We start from the raw sequence: 7,069 nt of genomic DNA, 5'->3' as shown, positions 1-7,069 counted from the left end.
GGGAATATATTTTAACTAAAGCTGACCATTTTATTTTCACATTTCACAGTACAAATGAAAGCTGCACTTTTCTGTCCCACTTCTCCCCTCCCAAATGACTCTTTGCAAGGAAGGGGTCTTCCTTGTCATGCAGCTAGAAAATACTCAGATGCTCACCAGGATCTCCTGTGAAACAGAACAACCAATACAAAGCTGACAAAGAGCCTTCTACTCTTACCTGTCTGGAGTCATCACAGGTTGAGTGGGCACCGCCATGGGGTGAGTGCAAGGTCTCATCATTGGAGGCCTGGCCATCATGGGAGGGCCTCCCATGTGGGGTGTTGGCATCACACCAGGGTGAAGAGGACCCAGAAGACTTGGGGAGGTAGGATCATGGCCCCTGCAGGAGGAGGCGCAGAGAACGGAGCTGGAGGTGTCTTTCCTTGCTGAAATGCGGCTGTGTTCTGTCGGTTGGGCTCTGGGTCTGCTCTGCCACCCATTTCTGATAGTGGTTCTTCCCATTCTGTATTCCCTACCACTGCAGTGTCTTTCTCATGGATGGAGAGTCATGGGTAAGATACGTATCACAGTAGTCACAATAGAGCTTGGGCATGTTGCTCTGCAGGCTGTTGACTACTTGGTTCCGTGCTGCTGGGAAATGAATCCCTCCTTCTGTTTTTGTTAAGTGTCTACTTTTAATTAATAAAGATTCTGAATATGAGAAAAAGGTGCTATTTATCTTTCTGAGTCTGGCTTAATTTGCTTAACATGATTCTCACTAGTTCCATCCATCTCAGTCAAAAATGACACAATTTCACTTTTCTTTATGGTTTAATAAAACTCCATTGTGAATGTATACCACATTTTCTTTACCAGTTCATCTGTTGACGGGCAGCTGGTCTGATTCCATAACTTAGCTATTGTGAACAGCATTGTGGTAAACGTGTGTGTGTGTGTGTGTGTGTGTGTGTGTGTGTGTGTGTGCGTGCTGGCTTTTATTCCTTCAGGAATATACCTGGCAGTGGTAGAGTGGGTTCTTCTTGGCGTTCTGCTTTTAATCAAGGTTTCTGGGGAGCTTCATTCCCACAGTGGCTGCACTACTGAGCATTCCCACGGACACGCTTCAGGGTCCCTTTCCTTTTGCATGCCTGTTAGTGCTGTTTGTTTCCTCGATGATAGCAATTCACTATTGCTTTCATTTAGATTTCTCTAATGGCTAAGGATTTTGAATATTTTTTCACGTATTTATTGGCCATTTGTATTTCTTTTGAGAACTGTTTTTTTGCTCATTTATTTTCTATTTTTTATGTGTATGCATGTGTGGTATGTGTGTAAATGTGTATGAATGTTGTGCATGTATGTGTGGAGCCTGAGGCTCGTGTTGGGAGTCTCTTTTACTCCCTGCCTTATTCATCAATGCAGAGTCTCTCAGTTGAACACAGAACTCATCAATAATGCTGGTCTAGAAAGACAGCTTGCTCTGGGATTCCCTCTGCTTTCTGAGTGCTGGAATTACAGGCAGGTTACCATGCCTCCCTGGCATTTTTATGTTGTTCTGGGGATCCAAACCTGTCCTCACACTTGAGTGATAAATGCTTTACTTGCTGAGCCATCTCCCCAGCCCCTTCCTCATTTATTGATTTGAGTATTTTTGGTGTTTAATTTTTTGAGTTTAAAGAAACATATTCTCTGCAAGTAATAAGTGCCAACTTTGTTACAGCATTGAAGCTTTGCTAAAATACATCCTGGATATTCATCTCTTGCCAAGTGAGAATATGGCAGAGATTTCTTCCCATCTGTAGGCTATCTCTTCATTGTGCTGATTGTTTCCCTTGCAGTTTTAAATTTTATTTTTATTTATATATTTTTATTTTATATGTGTGAGTGTTTTACCTGCATGTATGTAAGTGCGCCATGTGTATGTAGTGCCTGAGGAGGCCAGAAGTGGGTGTTGGAGCCCATGGAACTGGCATTATGGATGGTTGTTAGCCGCCATGTGGCTGGGTCCTTTAGAAGAGCAGCCAGTGTTCTTAACATGAAGCCATCTCTCCAGCTCTAGCGCAGCTTTTTAATTTTATGCAGTTTGATTTGTTGATTCTTGACATTATTTCCTGAGCTAGTAGAGTCAGAAAGTTCTTGCTTGTGCCAGAATCTTGAATTGGTTTTCCTGTGTTTTAAGGTTTCAGGTCTTAGATTACGGACTTTATTTCATTTTGAATTGATTATTGTGCAGGGTGAGAGATAAGGGTGTAGTTTCATTCATCTGTATCTAGATCCCCAATTTTCCTAGCATCATTTGTTAAGGAGGCTGTATTTTCTCAATGTATGTTTCTGGCACTTTTGTTGAAAATCAGATGGTTGTGGCTGCATGAGTTTATTTACCGACACTCTATTGTGTTCAGTTTATCCACACATCTGTTTTTGTGCCAGTGTGTTGTGGTGTGGTTATTTCCTTTAGGCATATCCTGGAGCAGTGATTGCTGTGGTGACTTACCAGATATCTTAGCTCCACAGTCATGGCAACAAAATAAACAGTATAATGATAGCTAGGTCTGTATTAATGAGGATGTAACACCCCCACCCCCAGAAGAGAAGGGTCCCTAGACCCTCACTGGAGATTCTACCAGCCACTCTCCCCTGCCTTCAAGCTGCATGTTGTCTTGGGGGTGGTGCTAGATAGGAAGCGGAAGGAATTACTGAAGGTGGGATTCCACTGATGAAGCTTTTGTGAGTGAGTCATCGCCCATTCTGGCATGGGACTTAATGGTGATGCAGCTGTCTTTGAGTCCATGCTCCTGTAAGAAGCCCCGGTAAACTCACTGGTTCACCCATCTGGACTTGGGTAGAACTGTTCCTGTGGTACACCAGTGCCCTATTTGGGGTAAACAGAAATTTGTTCACATCTCCCCAGGAAAATGAATGCAACCGATTGGAGCCTGCACAGGGATATAACAGAACCAAAGAAATGTCTGGGAGAAGCAGTTGCATTACCGTTGCCATAGATAGTAAAACATACCACGGAGGCTGAGCCAGTGTGGAGGGCATAGTGTCTGTGAGGCTATCCATGCGATATGGAGTGGTGTGCCTTCTTGGTCTGGTGACAGCCAGGGTGAAAAAGATGTGACTGAGGCTGTCTGCCTAAAGGGAAAGCCAGAGCGGGTCCTTTACAGATGTAGCTGATGTTTTTTGGTGATATACATTAGGTTGCTTGTTTTATTGGATGCCTTTGCCATTAGAGCACTGCCTTACACTTAGGAGACTTCCCTCGACACATGCCTAAGAGTGACAGATGGTGTGCCAGTTCAAGTGCCTTCAGTGTCCTTCATTTATTTGTCAAAGGCTGGTGAACACTCCTGCCACGTCCGAGTTGCCTAGAGATCAGTCTTCGATGGTCCTTTTCATCTTGTTAGTCAGAGACAGGCTCCAGCTGTCCTGCACCTTGAGAGAGGCATCAGGTTGGCCTTGGTCAGGAGCTGGTTCCAGACCCACTGCAACATATCTTGGCCTCAGGCCGGATAATAAGATTCCTGGCTCCCCACACTCCAGAACATGCCCATTAACCACTGGTTTGCCCTGTGAGGTCCCACCACAGTGACTGGAGTCTGGCCTGAGGCTGTGAACCATCTCTCCAGCTGAATGAGGCTATTCTGTGCATCTCGATGTAGCAAATGTGTATGTCCCAAGGTAGAGTCTGTGGTCCTCCTGGCTCTCTTCCGTATAGACACCAGTGGGGCATCAGAAAAAAAATGTATATTTAATCCATAGTTTTGGAGCCAGAAGTGAAAAGATCAGGATCAGTTTGGTCTCTGCTGCAGTCCTCAGAGTGGCCGGTATCACAAGAGCAGGGATGCAGAGGGACGACGCCAGGCTGTGGCAGGACAGGAAGCAGAAACCAGGGACGAGTCATTCTTGCTTTTATTTTATTATTTTATTTTTCTTTAAATGTATTATTTTTATGTGTATGAGTGTTGTGCTTGCATGTAGGTAAATGCACCCGTGGTGTGCAATGCCTGTGGAGGACAGAAGAGGCCGTTGGATCCCCTGGAACTGGAGTTATGGACAGTTGTTAGCTGCCATGTTAGCTGGGATTTGAACCCGGGTCTTCTGCAAGAACAGTGTTTTTAACTGCTGAGCCATCTCTCCAGGCCCAAGTTTTTATTTATTTATTTTTTTAACAACTCACTTTCACAGGGACCCATTCAAAATAAGTCAATTCCTTTTGAGGGCAAGTATTAAGTTCATGGCATCAGTTACTATACCCTTTAATATCCAGTTTAGATTACTTTTTCAGTCCTAAAAATAAATCCATATTAAAAAATCTAATTCTGGCTCGCGAGGTCCTGGTGCTCCGAGGGGCTGCGCTTGTGCTTCCCGGATCCGGGCGGCGCTGGTGGGTCCGAACGGCACCGAGGACCCGGGGCCGTGGAGTACGCGCACCTGCTTATGCGCGGCGGCCCGGCTGCGGGCTGCGGGGCTCCCGGCGATGCTCATGCGCTGCGGGCCCAGGCCCAGCCCCCGCCGCCGCCTGGGGCGCCGTCCTCGCAGCTGCCCTAGCGCAGCAGGAGAAGAACCTGGGGCCTCTCACCACCAAGCTCGTGTCACTGCTGCAGGAGGCGCAGGACCGCGTCACTGGGCTGCAGATACTTTGGCTGTGAGGCAGAAAAGAAGAATTTATGGTATCACCAGTGTCTTAGAAGGAACGGATCTAATTGAAAAAAAAATTGAAAAATTGTATCCAATGGAAAGGTGTAGGTGCTGGGTGTAATACTGAAGAAGTTATAGACAAATTAGGATTTCTTAAAGCTGAAATTGAAGATCTAGAACTGAGGGAAAGAGAACTTGATCAGCAGAAACCGTGGCTACAACAAAGCATCACAAATGTGGTGGAAGACTCCGTTAATAATAGATTTTCTTACATAACTCACGAAGACATCTGTAACTGCTTTAACGGTGATACACTGTTGGCCATTCGAGCACCTTCTGGTACACAGCTACAAGTACCTATTCCAGAAATGGGTTAGAGTGGACACAAGAAATACCGGACAAATTTAAAGAGTCATTCAGGACCTATCCACGTGCTGCTTATGAATAGAGTCCAGTTCATCTAAGCCAGTGGTTTTTCCGCCCCCCTCATCTGGTGACCTCACACAGCCTTTCTCCCAGTCCTTGGCTCCAGTGACTCCACAGAAACCCAACATGGCTGCTCAGAATCTGCCTGAGCAGCATATTTCTGAAAGAAACCCAACTTTACAGCAGACACCAGCTACAGAAATATCTTCAACAGGATCTATTAGTGGAGATATCATTGAGGAATTGATGTCGTCTGATGTGTTTCCCCTCTTCCGGCTTTCTCCTGCCCCAGCAGATGGCTACATCTTTAATTTAGATGATAATGAAGGAGTTTGCTATGTTTGATGTTCAGACACTAAATTATTAGATTCCATGGAAAACGAAACTTGGGACTGTTATCTACCTCTAAGTGTGTAACATTTTAGAATTCTTAATAACCTAAGTATTTAAAATAATGAATGTAACACTTTTTTAGTTCACTGATCCTGAAGTGTTCCCCTCTAACACTTTTCTTTTTTACTTCACAAAACTTCAAACCATAAACCAAAGGGCTCTGACTGCTTCATGGGAAAAGTGATCCACCAGCGTCCTCCAATAATTACATTCGCTTTCTTCCAATGCTGAATTCTTCTGTTGTTTCCTCTTCTGAGAGGAAAGTTAAAGCAGATTTCAGGTCATCAAATACCAAAGTTGCCCAAATAATCTACTTATATTTTTACTGCCACAAAGCTGTATTACTATGTCCTTCAAACAATGTTCACTGCCACTTATAAAGTGAAGGACCTAACTGTTTCAGGGAGCAGACTTTGTGAAGTGCCTTCTGTTGTAGCACTTTAAGTTTATCAGTTTGTGGACTCCTGACATCTCACTTTCCTAGAGTACAGGAAAGATCTATGTAGTTTGTTTTAAAAATGTGCCAATGCCTGTATATTAACAAGATTTTAAAAAAGTTGTATAAAATAAAAAAATCTAATTCTTCTAACTCAGCACTGATTTTAATTTCTTCCCAAAGCAAATCTATAAATTGTTTTTTTTTTTTTTTTTTTTTGTTTTTTTTTAAAAAAAAAAAAAAAATCATACTAAACAGCCTTTTTCCAAAATGCTTGGACCAGAAGTACAAAAGTATTCAGTGTTTCTGATCTTTTATTTCAGGGGTTCTGGGGTATTTGCATATACATAATGATACCCTTGGGGCAGAACCCACCTCTAAGCAAAGCATTAATTCATGTGTCATGAATACCTTATACACATATACACATAGCCTAAAGGTAATAGGTAATTGCATACAAATATTAAACTGTGCCTATGTCAGGACTACACCTTGACACCTAAGGTCAATTACGGGATTTTCTACTTACTGCAACAGGTTGGTATTCATCAAGTTTTGGGTTATGGAGCATTTTTTATTTCTGACTTTTTTGTCATGGATGCTCAGTCTGTAGACAGCTGCATGTAAGCAATACCATGTACAGGCTTCATATGTAAGATTGAGGGCTCATCCAGGTGAGGATCTGTTACAGGGTACATGGCTTCCTTGTCCCTTGCCTGCCCAGCCCTGCCAATAGATGCTGAGTATTTAATCTCCTGTTAAAGCCTTCCACACTTGGAAAGCATGAAAGGGCCACTGCCTGGAGTGAACGCTTATTGACACAGACTGTGCAAATGCAAACAGAAGGCAGGAATCTAGGATTTTCATCCTTATACGTTTTTAGAATGCTAAAGTTTAAAAAGAGGTGAAAGCAATTGGGCTTGCTGACAGTTGTGCTCATTCATTAAAGGAGTGCCAAGCAGGGTCACTGGACCCTCAACTGAGTATCCAGCCACTCTTCCCAGCCAACTAGTCCAGGCTTGGAAGACAAAAGAAAAATGAGGAAGAACCTCAAAAGGGATGCTTTTGGAAGACCTTGTCAAGAAACTCCAATGGACTCTCATATGAACATTTGAAAATTGCCCTGTTCACATTTTTTTCTAGTTCCCTGTCTAGAACTTGTAATGCTAATTACTCTTGCCTTTACTTCTC

General features: G+C 43.5%; 2 pseudogenes; one reads left to right on the top strand and one right to left on the bottom strand.

Moving 5' to 3' along the window:
- Positions 1-213: 213 nt before the first annotated feature.
- LOC115067731 lies at positions 214-592 on the bottom strand (annotated as a pseudogene).
- A 2,140-nt stretch (positions 593-2,732) lies between these two features.
- Positions 2,733-5,416, top strand: LOC103750459 (annotated as a pseudogene).
- The last annotated feature ends 1,653 nt before the right edge of the window (positions 5,417-7,069 follow it).

Source organism: Nannospalax galili, unplaced genomic scaffold (assembly GCF_000622305.1).
Source record: "Nannospalax galili isolate Female #2095 unplaced genomic scaffold, S.galili_v1.0 scaffold44, whole genome shotgun sequence".
In the NCBI taxonomy this organism is placed as follows: Eukaryota; Metazoa; Chordata; class Mammalia; order Rodentia; family Spalacidae; genus Nannospalax; species Nannospalax galili.
The sequence above is the reverse complement of the archived record's forward strand: the minus strand, read 5'-3'. Positions and strand labels throughout refer to the sequence as shown.